This window comes from Dromaius novaehollandiae, chromosome 4, assembly GCF_036370855.1.
Source record: "Dromaius novaehollandiae isolate bDroNov1 chromosome 4, bDroNov1.hap1, whole genome shotgun sequence".
Lineage (NCBI taxonomy): Eukaryota > Metazoa > Chordata > Aves > Casuariiformes > Dromaiidae > Dromaius > Dromaius novaehollandiae.
Window position 1 is genome coordinate 23,786,097 of NC_088101.1, and position 20,224 is coordinate 23,806,320.

General features: G+C 35.4%; 1 protein-coding gene and 1 long non-coding RNA gene across 7 annotated transcripts in view; both read right to left on the minus strand.

Annotated features, from left to right (window-relative positions):
• CAMK2D (calcium/calmodulin dependent protein kinase II delta) overlaps positions 1-20,224 on the minus strand; it is a 177,511-nt gene that overhangs the window by 155,373 nt on the left and 1,914 nt on the right. The gene's annotated exons all lie outside the window — the stretch shown is intronic.
• On the minus strand, positions 7,746-20,223 carry LOC112986151 (uncharacterized). The gene is made up of 2 exons (XR_003259941.2): positions 8,543-20,223; positions 7,746-8,223 (listed from the first exon to the last, which is right to left on the minus strand). It is a non-coding gene; the product is annotated as an uncharacterized LOC112986151 (long non-coding RNA).

Genomic DNA, 20,224 nt, shown 5'->3' on the forward strand with positions numbered 1-20,224 from the left:
AAGTAAGCTTACATTTCTCTTCCACGTATCACTAAAACCTGGACTTTCTGTACTACTTACTGTTGCCAAAACCAGACTTTCTGTACTATAGGCTCTTTTAATTTTGATGGATTTTGTATAATAATGTTTACAAGCAAAGCTTGTAGGCACAGTGATGTTTGTGCTCATCAGCAGCAAACAGAAAACATCACTGGTCACATCACTAGCAGCCCCTTATCATGATTACACCTGAAGCTCTAGGATTATTTACAGTTGCAGACTTTGACAGCAGCAATAGGCACACAAAGTGCAAGATGCCAAACATGCATGTCTTGCTTGTTACGTTATTTTGGTAAACACTACACACCTGTTAAAAATCTCTCACCACTCTACTTTACCATGCATGCAAATGATGCCTGCAAAGAATCTCCCCCTTTTTATCCTCCAAAAGAGGGAGAAGGAAGAGACCCAGGAGCTTAACAGAAAATTGATTTAGCAAGACAGTAATCAGTTTACAGGAACTGTTCACACAACAGCATGCTAGGAGGACAAATAAGCTGAATTAAGAGCCACTGACAGCACTTTCATTTCTCCACCTCCCTTCCTCACACCAGAAAACTTCATAATCTCCTGCCACATAGGTGTGTTTTTGTTTTGTCTTTTTTTTAAAAAAAAGAACCACATTTTAAGAACATTTTCAGTACTAACATGAAAACAATTAAGAGCCGCTCAGTTCTGTTGTTAATAAATTGTGCACCAAGTTTCATCGCCCCTTGTAGCAAACAAGATAATATCCATCAAGTCTAAATTACCCTTGAAATTGTTCCATGTGTTACATATTAATATATAAAATGTCAGATTTCAAATTAAACAAGCCACAAACCGGCTTCATCCGTCAAATCAATCACGTGCTAATTACCTACACTACTAACATGTATTTGTTTTTATTAGAACTAAGTGATCACTGAACAACCAAGATAATCAGTATTCTGGGTACAAAATGGATGTTGAAATTATGATTTAGCAGGGTATGTAAACACACATAGATCTAAGGTATGTTTAGTCCCATGGATTATTTACAGGCTTCAAGATATATAGGTAATTACCATGATGATTAGGATTTAAAACTTTCTAAAACTCCACAGTTTTACCACCTTACACTTTGATTTTGAGAATATTATGCAATGGCAAATTTCACCAACACTAAAAGCACTACCACTGATATCTATGTTAAATTGACAATGTATACGTTTTTCAGACGTATGCCTTCCTTTCAAGCTACAACTATAATGTAAAAAATAAGGTATCCATTACAACACAGAAGTTTGCTATATTATTAGTATTCTAAAGGCGGGAAGATATTAGCTCTGGTTCTTCACATCAGAATTCCAGCTCCTCAACAGAAAGCTCTTTGTAAATTATTCAAATAGAGTGGTAGAAAATATTTCAAAAAGCTGAAACCTAGTGCAGTTCAAAGAGCAGAAACTGGATGGTAATTTTTGTGGTCTCAAAATAACTAGCTGGATATAGACCTTTTTTTTGGGGGGGGGGGGGGGGGGCGGAGTATCACCAGAAACAATTACTTTTAACTTGATCACTATTTAAAATAAATCAGATGTCTTATTTCAAATCTACACCTGCATGACCTCAACAAGAGAGGGGGATAAAAAAGCACACCAGTCCTCCACCAAACAAAAAGGCAATGATCTACACCAGAAAAAAACAGACCTCTGAGACTTACTCAGAGAATATCTCTGGTAAAAAGATGACTTATACTGTCAAAATCTTCCACTCTGGGAAAGGTCAACCAGCCTCTAAATAAGTAAACAATCAAAAAATGAACTTTCTGTCCTACTGGGGACAGTTAAAAGTGCACTGCTGCCCATTTTAAAGTGTAAACAAGATCTAAGTGAAATCTTCATTGCCATTACTGAATCATGGGACCATATCGCAGAGTTTCAGGTCCTATTTTAGATATATCAAGCTGGCTTTGCATTAACCAAATGGTTATTTGACAAGACTACTTGTAAAACTGCTGTGATAGCCTGTATGTTGCGCACACACCCCAAACTCACTGGAGCAGAAGCAGCAAGACAAACAGTAGTTACCATGGGGTATCAAGGAGAACGAAAGGGAAGTTTTGAAGAGATCTTTTTAAAGTTCTTTCCAGTTCATTCAATACGCTCTACTAATCAGAACAACTGAAGTTATTTTTATTTTGTTCAGCATTGCCTGGAGGAGTGGCAGCAATGCTATAAACATATAAAACATTTGTGACGTATTCTGCAATTTTTCTATCAGCTCCTGTGCTAGTGGGGATAAAATACTGACATACTGCTTTCAGTGGTTACTTCTAACATAATGCAATTCCAAAGTTGAACAAAGAATAGCAAACGTGTGTGTGTTGTGGAACGGAAATAGCAATTTTACAGGTCAACCACTGTCAACATTACAGTACAGATTTCATGCATGTGTCCTGACCAATTCAAACTCTGAATTCAACCTAATCTGGTAAAGGGACCACCTTCAGAACGCTGTGCTTGCTTTGACACGGGACACAGTTACAGACACATGAACAGAATTACTGACATCTTTTGAATCATTTGTGCATTTTTTAAGACAAAGGACAGAACTCTGATATCAGCCCTCTGTACCATGAGTTTGTATAACCTTCCCAGCAGCAATTCTCTAGTTCTTGATTCACATCCTGATGTTTAACTAGGATCACTGGAGAATTATGTAAGTGAAGTATGTAATCTGCTATTTCCTAGAAGAAGCATCAGAAAACAAAACTTAAAGGAAATACTTGGTCTTTTATAGCAATTTCCTTAGCAGAGGGTACAAGACAGCCATCTGCCATTGGAATATCACTGCCTTCCCATCTGTCCATGGTACTGTGCTACTGTATAAATCCAACAGTCCCAGAAGTTATTTTATGCTTTGAAGTTGATTCCACTGGAAAAACTAATTTGAACAGAGGAGGAATTACCAACCATGAAGATTACTTCAAACACAGATCACCAGAAGCGTACAACACAGACATGCAATATTAAGTGTTTGTCATGATACTGGGGATAAACACAGCAAAAAGCTGTAGTCACAGAGAACAATTACACTGCCCTACCTTTTGCCCTGATAGACAAGGGAGATTACATTGAAATTTATGATACAAGAAAATCAGATAAAGGAATCTTTGCCATGGAATCTTTTCTGATCCCCACTTTGCTGTTCCCGCAAAGCCTCATAGGTTTTTGCCACAGATAATTAGGACATTAAAAGAAATTGTTTCTAAATTGTTGCACACTTCAACTATCAACTATCACCTCTGCAGTAAAGTAAGACATAAAATTTTGAAAAAAGTAGAGTTTCTGAATTTTTTGATTTTCAACTGCACCAAGGTGCAATCTCACCCAAAACCTGTTGTAACAAAACAGACATAACGATCACTGTTTGCTATTTGGCAAAGCAGTAAAAGTTTCAGTTTTAGACTTCCTTATTGTTGCTTTTTTTTTTTTTTGAGAACAAAACCAATGACATTCAGGTAATGACAACAGACTGAGACTGAACAAATGAGCAGAGGATTTTTTTAAGTTCAATCTCAAAACACTCTAAAAAAGAATGCAGATTTCTCATTAAGTTACTTAGTCTCACCAAAAAAAGGAAAAAAGTGACAAAGCTGTTTTGATTACACATAGCACTTAAGAGCCAAATAAAATGCAATAAGCAAGCAAGAAAACCTTTATTAATTATTTAGGCTTTTGCAAATTAACTATGGAGATAATTTTTCCCACTATCTTTAAAAATTGTTTTTCCCCTTTTATAATCAGCCTTTTTTAATTTTCAAGTCAACTAAAGGAAGAACATTACAAGTATTCAAACCAATTCTGAGAACCTGATGACAGGTTTGACAACACTGCTCACTCTTGAGCATCCTTTTGTTTTTAAATTAGGCAAGAAAGCTGAGTCATTTAGGAAAACTTAAAGTGCATTTGCAATGCTTGTCACTCAACAATGCGTTGCAGAGTGTCAGTTTCTTTAATGAGAATCAGATGGGAGCAGTGGTGGAGCATCTTATTTGGCTTTTTCTTAGGAAGTCTCATGAAAATACCAAGAACCTTCCATACTAAAAAGGTACAAGTATCACTGTAAATATACAATTAAAATAGTTAAGTACACTAATAAGTCTTATTCTGCTTTATGTTTTGAGTTCATTCAAGATAAACATTTAATAGTTTACTAAAGAGTACAGTATTATTAGCAGATATTTTCTCTTATTGCAGATTTCCTTAGTTCTAGTGATAGAAAAACAGAATAATGGGATACCAGAATATTATTATAACTTTTTGAAAGAGCAAAACTACCAACAGAAAACAGCTTATATTAACATCCCTCCTTCCAAATAAGGCAACCAGGGTTTCTCCCTCTGGATTTTTAATCCTTTAAAATAATCATGAAGTTTTCTCTCTTAGTGACAGTTATCCATACCAATGCTTCCTCTTTACCAGAAACTCTCCTCCTCTGCCTGGAATGTAGTCCATATTCACACTAAGTGACACAGAAAACCTGCTGGTAGATCAACATATTATTTTTATATAATTACAGATAGATTAGAAATTCAGAAACCTGAACTGAATCCAAAGCAGCACAGATTTCTGGTAGGAACAGATAAATATTTACCAAGAACGAAAAATGACCTTCAGAAAACACTGCCATGTGCTAAGGATATGTTTGTAATATTGGAGCACAGGAGTTCAAAAGATAAGAGTGTCAAGTAAAGACATGGCAAATACAAGCCCAGAAACATATTTGTAGTTCAAGGAAAATCCTGGTATAACTCCTAAAAAGCAGAATTTTTGAGAGGAGAATTGGAAAGTAATTTTGAAGTTGTTTTCCTTCCCAAAATCATCACAGTGAAAGTCTGAGACTTGAAAAGGACTTTATGTACTCTTTCTTCTTCATTTTTGACCAGTCATGGAAACTGATTGAAAAAACAGGCATTCACATTCATTTACTTATAATTTGCAGTGGTATTAACTGCACATATAACTTAAGGTGCTTAAGTGCTGTATGTGAAATTTTTTTGATAACATCAGATGCTGGAATTGAAATAAATATATCCACACCTGAACTTCAAAGAAACACATACTACAAAAGAGCATTTTCTGTTATTTTAACTACAAGAACTTTTGTTCCATTGATTATTCTTGTAATACAAAAACAGAAGGCTCATTTCAAGCAAAAAGGACAACATGAAATATAAGACAGACAAGTTTTTAAAATAAACAGATTACCTTGTAGTGAGGTTATAAAGGTATGGCTGAACCACAGGGACAAGCAGTATCACTTTCACCCACCCCCCCCCAATAAATCCTAGAAATGCCAAACTTAAAGGCCTCTTTTACAAGCTCTCTCAAGCATCAGGTACTTGTGAGCATTGATTTTCAATCCAGGGGCAATTTTATACCTTAACAAAACTAGTGGAAAAGGTCTGTACGAGAATGATACATGAATAGAAGAGAATCAGAAACTATCCATATCCTCCTATTATCTCACCAGAAGTTGCTAAGGATACATGTACCAGACTAAACATGACCAGATTACAGTAGCTGAAAAAATTATTGTCCATGGATGGAATTTCCTGAACTGTGTGCAGTCACAGTCTGCCACAGTTGCAAAATAAAGTACATTAGCTTAAACATCATCTACTGAATTCTCAGACCAAATCTACATGCACGGTTTCTTCAACAGTTCCTTCATGCAGGCTTTTCTTGGCATAAATATAATAAGCATGTTAGGAACATAAAAAAAAACCAACCAGTAACTCAGCCATCAAAGACAAAAAACATCAAATGCAAATGCTTGCACTCTGTGCATTTTAGGAAGGTAATTCAGAGGCACACTTATCCTATAAAAAGAATTCTGTTACTTTTCTTCCTCCTTTTTTTAGAGCTATTTTGAGTAATTTGGATAGGGGTTGTGCGTGTCATTCTTGTGCTGAAAATGCATTTATATAATGCAACCAAAGAGAGAAATTTTTCTTGATCAAAGTCGAGATTATTAAATAACTCTGTGCTATGAAATACAGATTTAGGAGAGTCAGCTTTAGATATCTAACCCTCAAAGGGTTACTAAGACTTTCAAGTGGAATGCAGTTGTAGTGTTACGTGTACAGCTCTGTCCATGTTCCCATAAGATCATTTTCTATATCGTTTCATGGTCTACTGACTACTTAAGAGATGTAAAGAATATGCATCTGGTTCAACTCTGGTTCAACTGACTGCTTTGCTCTCAGAAGTCTGATAATATTAACTTGGTATGATTATACAGTTACTTTTTTTTTTTTTTTTTTTTTTTTTAAACTAAAGGTGCTTGTGCTAATTGTGAGTTACCATATACTTGTTTCATACCTCTCCTTTGTATTTCAATATTGGAATCAAGCAGTTCTCAGGATTTTCCCCCTTTTATTAAAACTATGTTCGGTAGCTTGTAAAATCTCCTACAAGGAACCATTACTCTCTTTGTAGAGGTTTCCTTCCCCTCCTCCTCTCAAATGTGAATCATCCATTGGAAAGAGGGAGGAAGAGTGGGAAAAGAGAGAAAATTCTGAACAAATTGATTGAAAGACTTTACTGAAAAAAGTGGGAATTTGTTTTGCTATTTAATCTGGTTGGCATCATTTTTCTGATCAATCATTACCGGTATTTATTACATAACAAACCCAACATCAAGGAAGCCAGTCTTCTACTATTAGGAATGTGAAATCAATCAATCAACCTAAACATATACAAAAGCAAGGAAGCTTAATACTTATCCATTTAAATATACACCTCCCGTATTTTCAAAAAGGTCACCCAAATTAAAAGAAATATATATGCTGAACTGCAACTGGCTTTATATGAAGCCTTCTAGTTTACTAGTGATAAATTTTAAGTTTGAAAATGTTTTCAAATAGCTATTAATAAAAAAAGATTGTTTTCCACATAGGAGAGAGAATGGGACAGATGCAAACCCAGACCTGGGCACTGAATGCTCACTTGCATTAACAATATTTAGTATGTTTGTTGTCACATTGATCTCTATTGCTGAATACACTGCACTGTTGATATACGAAAAGTATTATTCTGCTTTCAAGATCTATTTGTAGAGGCTTAATACAATTTCAATGAACTTTTCTGTTCCAGAAAGACACACTCACTGCATTCAAGATTTTAAAACCACCTAATTCGCCCAGTTTTCAGAAGCTCTAGATGCATTTTGCCGTAGAGTTGGAATTGACATCAGTTATCCAGTTCTCAGTGAAAGTTCAGGAAAGTGAGGTGCCTCACTCTCACTGCTCTCTCTGCCAGTCCCCTGCCAGTGGTGGCTCTAACAGGCAGTGCCATGCAGTACCAGCACATTTACCTGGGACAAGCAGCTTTTCAGACCTATTACACCATCCCTCAGATCAACATGCTCACTGTCGACTGTCAGAATTTCTCACAAAGTGCTATAAATACAAGCCAGTCAACAGAACCGCACACAGCTCAGGTCTTGTAACTAGAAGTTCATATGTTTTCCTTGTTCAGTAAGTTTCTACTGACCACTATCATAGTTTTACGAACCACCAGTTGTCTATAAACCAGAGTGTGAGAAATATTAAGATAAGGGATTTTTGAGGAAGAAAAAAGTACATACAATACACTCAAAAAATTCAAAATCAATGTTGACTAAGTGATGTGTTTTTAGACACTATATTCTGACTGAACCAATCAAGAACAATTAGCAAATTCATTTTGAAAGTAAGTTTCAATTTATTCAGGGTATGAATCAATACAACTTTTCTTTAAACAATGAACTAAGCTGCTGAAAGTACACACGCACAGTTTGTTTTCATTTTTCTTTAGCCATTTTGTTAAACAGAAGAACATCTGTGGTTGCAGAACCAAAGGCAACACTCAACAGAAATGATTCCTAATTTAGCTTCATTTCATGGAGCTATTTTCACAGCAGTTTCCACTAGACCTTGCACAGAGGTGAGAGTAACAGCAGGCTGTGGAAAGCTACCATGTCAGAAACTGAATTACATTCCTGTGATGGGAAGAACTGTTTTTTGACAGAGTTCTCAAATACTCATGATCTTGAGAAACAGTACAAGAAAAAAAAAAAAGTGCCTACATACATCTATATGTATCAGTTACTGGTTGTGTATGGTAAATCATTTCAAACATTACTCTGAAGAATTCTTCCAGGCTGGATCGATTCCTCCTGCAATGGTCCATTGTTTAAGATGCAGAAACAAAGAAAATGAGACATCTGGGGATTAGTAAACATGGAGATTAGCAGACTAGCCATGAAATCAGTAAAAAAGAAGACAAGAAATGTAGCGATGAAAGGCAAAGATGAAGTGGGATTACTAAAGAAGTTCCTAAAAGAGCAGTCTCAGGATCAGTATTAACTAACATTTGCTATATTTTATTACTTAGGTGAATAAGCACAGTAATTGCATGAACAAGGACTATATTACCAAACAGTAGGAACTGGATGAATGTGAAGACTAAAATAATAGAAGTGGAAGAAAACTTACTAATAGGAATTGCAAGTCACTGTCTTTCATTTTGGGGACTAATTAAAATTATTCCATTAGGTAGATCTGCAGGGAAAAAAAGATGGAAGACAAGAAAATCTCTAAATCAAGAGAATGGCTACAATCACCAACAGGGTACATACATCCTGGAATTTACGAGACAAGATCCTCCCAGGGAGACACGGGCAACTACTAAAGCCGTTCATGAGACCTCATCTGAAATTTCTGACAAACTTTGATCACCCACTCCAGATGCCCATAAATAAAAATTAACCTAGAAGAGAGCATACATAAGGAAGGATGAACATAATAATGGCAGATCTATTGTACAAGAGAAAGCTAAAGAATGATCGCTGTTGAAAACAAAGGTGGAATGGAAACAAGCTGGCCCTCAATAAATACACTGACAGAGGATGAAGAATTACTTAAAGGACAACGTTAGCACAGAGAACAAAAACATGAACAAATGTAGCCTGTAAATCAGAAAAATTTTCTAACTAAGACTGCAGTACCAAATTATCTCTTCAGTTAAGCAAAAAGAACTATGCCCCTCACCCCTCAATTAAGATGGAGCACAATTACTTTATCAGATGATTTTCTCTGTCAAAGGACTCAGCTTCACCCTGGAGATCACTTTAATTTTATTTCCTATTTTTCACTTAAGGCCAACACATACAGTCAGATGCTCAGATGTCCTCTCATCCTGTAGAAGTCTGACTGTGGCTAAATGTGCTTTGAAAGTGATAGGTATTATCAGTTTTAACTAAACCAAAATTGTTACATGAGATAAAGAAAATAAGAACAGACCACCAAAGAAAAAAACTTGCCTCTAAATTTGATTTTTGTTTTGACTATTGCTAAACACTATTAATCTATAACAATCAGTTCCTACTATTCAAGATTTTCCTCTAACCTTCTTCAGCTAAAACAGAAAAATAGTTGGGGGATAGAGGGGAATCAATCATATTTAAAGAAGACAAAGCAAATACGTTTTCAAATATTCTGTGCCTTGAGTAGGAAAGCTGCTGCAATTTAACAACTTCATGAGATTTATACAGCTAGTAGAATATCCCATGACCATAATAAAACTAACACGAAACGATGTGGAAGGAATATTAAACCTCATGATTTGGAGATTAGAAGATCTCCACCTGTTACAGATTTGCACCTAATTTGTGGGCCCTTGCCCATGTCCCCTTACTTCAAGTCCCCTAAAATTATATCTGAGACATGTTGAGCTTGCTACCATCAGCATGCAGAACTAGCTGAGTCATCAGTCTGGTCCCCAAAACATCTGTAACATTAACACACATTTATTCAGAACAGGTATGGACCACACATAAGCTACTACTACTCTGAAAAAATGAAACTCATTAGGAAACATGTTTTGATTAACACAGCATTGAATGCGATTTATTACTTAATTTAGATAGATAAATTTTTGTTTATTTGTGATTAGCATGATTTAAGACATTTATTCTTGCCCTCATTACAAGTAAAATTACATTAGTTAATAAGTGTTTTAGCATGAAACATTTTCCTACAGCAAATTAGCTGGCTGGGTACACACAAGCTCTGCTGGATCTGTTTTCGCATCTAATATGGAAACACTTGAGGCTATACTGGTGAATTCCCCTCACCCCGCTGCAAAAATGTACAAGGGATATGTAAGACCATAAAATGCTACAAGTTTAAAAGAAACGTCTACAAGTTTTGGCTGTTCCTCCACCCAGCACCAGCACATCATCTTATAAAACTTACACTTCTACAGTATTGAAAGAATACTGGGAAGCTTTAGAAAAGAAATACTGGGAAGCAACTAGAAATGTTTTTAACATGCTAAAATTTAGTAAATGTAAGTGATGAATATCCACACTAACTGCTTCTATAAGATAAACATTTGAATTCGAATCATATCCCATTGACATCATTTTTAAATAGAAACCACTGCTAATATTCAAGGAAGAAAAAACAAAAAACATCCAGGAGAAAAAAAAAAAAAAAGGTGTCTATGCTTTTTATCTCTTTTCTCATCTCTCTATGTATTTTCATATATTTCTTCTGCAACCTTTTCATTCTTTCGAGGTAGTGATACTAATAACAGCCTTGGAAAAATGCTTTCTTACATTACGCTCAGATGGGCAGGTAGTTGCATGTGAATACAGCAAGGCAAATCTATTCAAAATTTCATACCTGTTCATGCTGTATAAAGAAAGCAAATTCTAAGCGATCAATCCTATACAAGTTTTACTTTTTAACTTTAAGGAATGGTGCACACTGTATAAAAAAAACACTAAGAGGGGGATCTTCACATTTTCCTGGATCAAGTGCTTCACAAATAGTCAAAATGTGCAGTTTTTAAGGGTTTTTTCAGCACTGAAATTTACTTGCACCTTGGAGACGCCTATTTGTGACACCCTTCTGGAAAAGAAAGTAGCAAACAAATCTTACAGCCAGATTTAATAACTGAAGTTCAGTGCCACCAATAACTGAACTTCAGTTGGAGCTGCCCTGAGGGAAACTAAAGGTCACCTACCCTATAGTAAGTACATAGTCCTTCCTGCAATGCAGTACCACAGCAACAGAACTTCATCAATGTTACATGATGTTTTATAAAACAGATCTTCCTTTATTGAAGGATATGAATAAAAATCAGCCAAATGAATAAGGCTTCAAGAGGTATCTTTTAAATTGATGACTATTTATTCTAATAAGCAGTATCCTGCCCATTCCTACAAGAAATCTCCCAAACCAAAATCACATGTAAGCACGGGCTTGAATTCTGCTATGCAATACAAGTAACTTCAATGCCTCTCTTGACTGATTAAATCACAAACCTATTTCTTCAAGAGGTTAAAATTTAAATGAAAGCTTAGGCTTGGCAAATCCCATCAGACTGTCAAATATGGATATTATGTAGGAACCCCATCTGTTCATGCAGCAACATGAATATGCAACGTGACTACTGCTGCAACACTTGCATTCACATTGCGGAAAATTTACAAGTAAGCAGTTCCTGACTATAATTACATCAGGAACAAAGTTCTGAAAACACACGCAATAGTTTTCTTGCTACAAACACATGAGCTTTATACATTAAGTTCATTTCTCTTCCTCTTACGTGTTCAAATGAAGAAACTTCACTGCACAGGTATGTTACCCTTTCCAGTTACATCAAGGTCTGTTAATCTTCCTTGCTGAGCAAGGTACACTGCTCACTGTTGCACAGGGAAAGGACAATGTGCAGCAGACAACTTCCTACCACATGATGCAATTCATTGCCCATAATGCTGTACAAATCAATTTACATGTCTTTAAGAGCTTCACAGGTAAGAAGCCACAGGATTGGACAAGCTGTTCTGAAGGGCTGTACAACTGCCTGCAGACTATACACAAAACAACCCTGAATTAGGTTTACCATCAGGGTTTGATATATTCCTCAATCTGCCTTACATCTCTGCCAAAATTCATGCACATGCTCACTCAACCCAGCAAACATCCAGTGAGTCTTACCTTTTTTTGCTTCTGGATCAGATTTTGAAGTTTTAAATTTTGCACATAACCACCTCAGATTAAAGACGGGTTTGGATTAAGTTCTACATTCAGTTGAACCTAACTGCAGCCATTCCTTCCACAGCACTGCCAACTACGCAGAAGACATTGTAGTGATACACTATGAAAGGAATCAACTCCCTACACAGGAAAACAGAGCGTTTAAGACTGGAGCGGGGGTAGGGGAAAATGTGTAACTGACAGCTCAATTGACTGATCTGACTGTAATTGTTCAACAAAAGACATATGACCAGTTATGAACTTCTTCAACATGCATGCTCTATGTTCAAGGTGAAGGTGACTGCCAAAATAAAAATTAATTCTGATTTTACAGATGCCAGATATTTCTCTTGGAAAGCATCACCAGGATATTAACTTTTTTTTTTAAAAAAAAAAACAATTTATAAACTCTTGGTGCAGAGTTGTAAAAATAAAAAGATGCTTCCCATCACAAGATGAGATGTTCTATCTTGACCGGCAAATACCCATAGTATCACATTTCCATTATTAAGTAAAATCTACTTTGTTTCTTTTGACACTTATTTTTTTTTTTAATTAAGACTGGCTACTTCACTCTCCTAGCCCTCTGAAATGCTTGCTACTTATGAATCTATGTAATAACAGAAGCTACCTCAAATCACCAGATAGGCAGAGCTCCTTTTTACTAAATACAACCATCCTAGACAACACTTAATGGATTGATCTATTATAACCTGCTCAGCATATTAACTACCATTTTCTAGACTTAAAAACCTAATTATGAAAAACAAATATACCACGTAGCACAATTTATGCCTCTCAGTTTCCACTAAAGGGGCCCTGGATCAGAATGAAAGCTAACTCAGGAATAAGGTACATATGCAAATTTGCAAATTTAGTGCAAACTATGCCCCTATCCAGCTTTTGACTGTATTACTCTTGGTATAGCTAGTGCTTCTGCCCAGCAATACCTACAGAAGCAACAGATTTAATAGAAATTAGAGTAACCTCAGTTCAACAGAACACATTCATGAGCTTCAAATCAAAATGCAACAGGAATTAATGCAAAGCTTTAAAAAAAAAAAGTTCTATAATTCCCAGAAAAACTGACACTCAAAGCATTCCAGAAACAATGAAGAAAATGGCATTGGATAACCTATTTTAAGTGTCTTCCGTGGAAGAAAATACCAAAACCATGTTACACAAGAATTCTCTACTTTCTCTGATACTATATACCAGATATTTCCCCTAACAGTAGGATAAAACAGAGAAGGAGTTTGCACAGACACCCATACAGACATACACACACAGAGAGAGCTCAACATATACAGGAACAAACAGACAGACTGGATTTCTGTGCCTCTCCAAAACACAGCAGATGTTTCTTCAAATTCAAGGCACAATTATTTTTAATAAAGGATTAAGCAAAAGGAGTTACCATTTTCAACTCAGAGTTTGGCTAAATTTTTTCAATGAAGGGCAGAAGTTATTGTGCTTTGTTGATAATCTCTTAAAATCCCCACATTACCCTTACAAAGCATTCTACAAATGTGCAATAACTGTATATGAAGGAGGAAGCTAGACTGCCATAAACCCACTGAAGCAGCCTGGCCTACATTTCTAAGGAGGTCAAATGAAGGACAGATATATTAAAATATTTGCAACTGCAAAACAAAATATTTGGCTAACTTTATTTTTTAATCTGCCAGATCAGGTGCTTCACAATTAGAAGAAAATAAAATACCACCTACAAAAAAATACAAGCATACTTCTAACTGGCTATCAATGAGGCCAGACAGATGTCACTTAAATACAACAGCTCACCTGCGGCTTCACATTACATCATCATACATAAACCAATGTTTTCTATGTACAGTGCTATGTGCAAACAGATAGAACAAATCTGCAATAAAGGTGTTGACTGTTGTGCTTATTTCCTTGTTTGCATATTTGACCAAAAGATTTTGTCTCAAAGTATGAATTGGACATAAGTAGCAAAACACTTCCAGGGAAGACCACTTCCTGGTGTCTCAGACTAGGTGGGAAAAAAAAAAAAATCCGTATTTCAGAATCAGGACAGAGAGTGAAGATGTTCAGCTAATATTTTCCATGTCTCTACTTCTCCTATCTCTCTCAGTAGACAGAATGAGCAGCAGTTCTGAAAGTGCAGCTATTCAGATATGCAATTAAATCTTCAGTTTGCAGAAATGAACATACAAAACAGAAGCACACATTACAGCCAGAATTTGCAAACTCTGACAGAAAGCGGCAGGAAAGGAAGGAGCAACCAAATAAATCTCAAAGAATCACTTTGTTGTTAACATTTCAGTGGAAGAGATTTGAAAGGAGAGGGGGGAGGTCCAGGCCTAAGTAGTGGTCAAACAGAATGAGAGAAAATGGGAAACTCCCAAGAGAGCCAAGTACATTCAACTGATCCACAATTATAGACATGCTTAATAATTTTGTGAATTGGGATAGAAAAACATCTCTTACAGAATTTTTTCTATTGAACTCCAACAAACTCATATGACAGATAAGGCAAACATCTCTTTAATTCTCTCTCTGCCCCCTGGAGCTATTTTACAAGTTGGATCTGGGTCGTGTGTTCATTGTAATCAACAGCCATACTTCCACAAACTTCAATTTTAAGGATAATTTATAAACATTTGTTTTTAGAGTATCAGTTCTCAACTATGGACCTAAATGTCAATAACATTTCTCTGAAGCGTGTGAAGATGACTGCATTGTAGTATACTGAGTTTCCTCTTTTTTTTTCTCCTCACCTGGAAACGTTTTAAGCTATGTGCTACAATTTTCACCTATGCACCTCCCATTCCTAACAACAGAAACAAGCTTTGATCATAACAAGAATGATATATGCAGCTCAAAATTCTACTGTAATTTAAGCCCATCAGCGCACAAGTTATATAAAGGATCTCCTTCCCTGAAAGCAGCAACAGTCAAATCAAAGAGAGAAAAAAAAATTCTTTGCAAAGAAAAAGAGAATTGCCATTACAGATATTACGTAAAATTTGCTATGGATTTATCTGCCAGTCATTAGGAACATTCATTTCATATACAGCTTAAGTTGTGAAAACCAATCAACATTTGTCACAGTGAATTCAAAGTTCTATCCTCATTCTCAGGGGTATCTAAAAGCTCTCAGGATTTTCACTGAAAACAGAAGTTAAAGCTCCAAACCTTCAAAACAGGACACCTGACCAAAAATCCATACTTATCCATGTTAGAACATCTATGCTGAGCTGAACAGTATGTCATGACTAAGCTGAAGGACAGAAAGAACATAGAAAACAATTAAAAAGGCCAATCACATGTTATCAGGTAAGCCTTCCTAACATGCTATGGAAACGCATTTTTCAAATGTGTGTTTAATACATGGAGGAAAGCAAGCATTCTGCTGTTCAACATATAATTAACCTGATAAACAGACTGGAATAAAATATTTCTGACAGAAATGGCCAAAATCGCAAGCTTAATTCTTTTCTACACAAAGCTGACACTTGCTTCACTGACAACTAAATGCCCTTAAGGACAGTATTGTCTACTTGGGAATATGTGCATGTGTACTTAAGGACAGAAATTGTCATAAAAAAATACATGTGCTTTACTAAACTTACACAGCTAAATGTACACAGTTTCTTATTTCTCATGCTTCAAAGACTAAGATCTCTAGCTAGATTTGGAATCTCTGATAGATTAGGAAAAATTATTTTCTTCCCCTGTATGTATAGAATGCTTTATTACAGCTTGGCTTCCTGTAAAATATCTGGCACTGACTGAGACAAGGTACCTGATTAAATGAACTGTCGGTCTAGTGACACAGCAAAAATGTTTATCTCTGTGTTATGAAAAACTAAGCTGAAAAATACTACTTTATATGTTTCACATTTCATTCATCTACCTAACGTATTTTAAATCACTTTAGGGATCCTGAAGTGTTCCTCACAGACAGCTTTAGAAATTGAAATACTCTTGCCACAGCAAAATTACTCAATTCTGCCACTAAAATACTGTTCCAAAAGGGTGGGTTTTTTCAGCCACTATGCCCATCAGAACTAGCGGCAGGAAGGTGCTATTGGTCTAGTCGACTCTGGCTACACCTTGCACATGCATGCACTCCAGCTTACAGAAAAAAAAACTTTCTTCTTCAAAGAACACGAAGATGCTGAAAGGATTTCAGAAGTTTCCTACTAAGAAGAAAGATAAATAACTGGTGAAGCCTCCAAGGCTTAAAGCTCCAAAGCTCACTGATGCTAATGGAACGACTGGTCCCTGAAAGCTCACGAGAGCATCAGACAAAGGCAAAGTGGCAACCTCCAGCCGATTCTTACATTACTCTTCCTAATAGGTACGCCTATAGAAAAAGTGGTTCATATTTGTGCTGCAGCAATCAAAGAACTGGGAGGGGTATATGTAGGCAATATTTGCAAAAGCAGTCTAGAAAAGAAACTGGACTGTAACATCATGCTCTTCTCACAGCTGCCATCAAATTACTACCAAAGGCACAGTGCTTCTGGCCAGTACAGAACCAATGCCAATATAGGTATCAGTGAAAATTATACCTAGTCAAAATATATTAATAACTGATCTTTTCAGCATGATTAGAGAGAATTGCTTAATTTTTTCTTTTTTTTGCTGTTAGAAAATGAGGCCCAAATCTGTTAAGAAGATGGGATCCGCTTGTGTGAGAGAAATTTGGATCAAAGCCAAAAGAGTCTCAAAAGAGAAAAGAAAAGATGTACAGATAATGGCAAAAAGTAAAAGAAAATTTCTTAATTATTTTGTATTTGGTAAAGACAGGACAAGGTAAAGTCACCTCAGAAATTCATTTTATCTACACTGCTTTCTATATAAAGTAAACAGCACAAAGAAGCTAAAAAATGCTTAATAACTGAATACATGAGAAAATCCCAACAACTCATCAGATAAATCAATGCAGAACCCATAATTAGCAAATATACATTCTTGACTTCATTCTTAGTTTTCTACATGCTTGTTCACTCTTGCACTGAGTTTTAGGGGCATGCTATATACATATATATGTACATGTTTATATATATATATATATATTTTTTTTTAAGTCTGCAGCATACTCAAATCATGCAAGCTTGTCTGCAGCATACTCTATTGATACAAACTAGCCTTTGATTTTCTAATATCAGTTTCATTCTTAAGATGACTTAGTAAATGCAAAGAAAAAGCCCTGAGCTTTTAAATGCAGCTTAGGAGTATTTTAAGAAGAGAATATACAGGATTCTGGTACGAAAATTTTTTTGCTATACTGAAATAATTCATGAAAGGACTTAAATTACAAATAATAATTACTATTTCTATTACTAAAATCAGAGAAGCCTAGAATTTAGGTTTTCAAACAAAGTCAAATATTTGAAGTCATAATTTCATCATTTTTAAAAAATGTTTTTCCTACTTTTTGGAAAAATTTTAAGTATGGGCATAGCAGATATAAATTACTGATCATTAATTTAAAAGCAAAAAAATTACTTCTGAAAAAAGAGGCCCCAGCTTCCTTTCCCCTCCAAATTAAAAACATAGCCTGTGCCTCTGTGGGCAAACAAATAGTCTGAAATTTCTTTGCAAGTATACAAGGAAAGCAGGAGAGAACACACTTTCACAACATAAGTCTGTAACCAGATCAGTTCCTCATGTTAGAAGGACTGCTAAAGGTGAGGATTCAGATAAACCTCCAGGAACATTTATGGGTGGGGTGGAAGAGCAAAGGGGAGAGACAGGTATTTTTATGACTGGGCTGAAACCTGTTAAATCATTTCTCATCTTGAAGCCATATTAAATAAGTTTTGTAAAATAAAGACATTGTCTTGATGTCCCCATATTATATATTGAAATAGCTCTTCTTCAATCTTGTAAGAAGGGTCAAAATTGACACTGTGGTTCATCAAAGAACCAAACACTGAACACATGATACATGTTTCCAAGCTAAGAACTTGTAAATAATCGTCTCACAGATGAAACTCACCCAATGAGTTATCTTTTAGATTTACATTATAACCTGTATTTCAAACCATAACTCTATAAATTATAGTACGAAACATGAAAGTGAATTGTTACCTCATCATAAAGCAGTTAAGGTGCGAGTAAAATGAAATAATGATGATTTTTCAAATAGTATCTAAATCGTACTGTATCTATTATTAACAATGACAAAGTTTCACAATTTGGTGCTGTTAATGCTTAGTTTTTGCACTGTAAGTGGTATTCTTGTGCAATTAAAGAGCTGCATAATAAGATTTGTGAAGATTTAAGAAGCTTGCTCTTCAAAAGATGCCTAGTAGATTTCGGGGGGCGGGGGGGGGAAGGAAAGAAAGAAAGAAAAGGAAAAAAGCAAGAACAAATAATATTTGTGAAACCTGTCAAAACAGATGGAAACGTATTCTCTGCAGTCATGGACAAGGCATTATATGTTTATCAGACAAAAAAAGGGTATTTCACAGTCCAGTTATCAAGCTTTAAAGTGTAACTCCTTGTTTTATAGGCTTACATGCTGATTTTGTAGAAAAATCTCTGTATGATTTTTGCCTCATTCCATCTTACAAGCTAAGTTCATCCTAGTATACTTCCACTCATTAATGGACTACACCAAGGATCAACTTGGTCCTGTACAAAAAATAAGTACAAAGTAAAAGCTTGAAAAATAGTACATTTAGTGTATTAATATAGCCTAACATTTGAATATAGCGTAGTAATATAGCCTAACATTCAAAGATTTTACCCCATTATACATCAAAACTATGGCACATAAGTAATCTGATACTGATCTTGCTATAGCTTCTCACATTGAAGGATACTTAAATCTATAAAAATCACACAGAATATGGAGGTTTAAGTATGAAAATTCAACAGATCACGTTATTGTGTTGACAAAAGAAAAAAGGAAAATCTATTTTAATTAATTGTCAAAATATTTTATCTCAAGTATTCTTGTGTTCTTAACCTTTCTCCCTTTAAATCCTCTGCAAATTAGTATTCTCAATTTAAGTATGGTTTCAAAAATAAACAATGGAAAACAAATCTCTCAGTGAAAGTATGAAGACTAAGACTCAGTGCAAGATAAAAAGTAAATCTTCACATCCCTTTCATCAGCTGAAAATAAAGAGTATTAACACAATGTTGAAAGATCCCCAGCAGAGAACAGCATGTTAGTGGAGCATGCCATAGTATCACAGGTAAAATTTTATGCATAAATTTAATGAATTAATTCAGACTGCTGTTTGCTTGCAGTGATTCCTTTGTGTCATAAGTAAACCAGGCCATAAACACAGGTTCACCCACTAACATCATTTGCTTATTCATTTCCACATTCATCACAGGAGAACAAATTCATATCGAAACACAGAATGTTAACGGAGAATAATCCATAATCCCTGACATCCTAGTACAAGATCTTTGACCCGGATTTAACAAGGAATAGACACATCACAATTAAGGCCTGCTTTCAACAGCGGTAACCCATAGTGCACATGTAATTTCTCAAATGTATCATAAACATATATCCACTCAATAAATGTACAGGAAATATATAGGAAATACACACATTACATGGAAACTATAAATATGAAGGATAGCAGGCATTACAATTGTAACAATAAAGTAGTTCATCACTTAATGCGAATGTTCACAAATGGTTATTTCATAAAACGATTCTTTCCTTTCTACAGTAACTGAAAACAAAATATAGCTCAGGGTAGTAAATTACATTTCTCTTTCATGGCATTCACAGTCAGATATGTCTTGTCGTTCATGTTTAAATGCAGTGGAAAATCAGAATTCTTTTAAGCCTGGAGATACATGTTTTATATAAAAGCTAATGAAAACTTATTTCCCAATGTCCCCCATAAAATCAGCTTGCAAAACGCTTCCAGAAGAATTTGTACATCTTTCCTTTAAACACTTTACAGCAACAACCTCAGACCTGTGTACAGTCAATCCATAAAATATCTAATTAACACAGACACAATTCTAAGCACCCTTTAAGGAAACAGGAAAATGTGTATAAGGAAAATTAAAACATTTAGACATCTTTCTATTTCTAACGCTTACCACAAGAATGCAAAAAAGGGTGAGGCAGCTTCATAAACACTCAGTGAAAATATA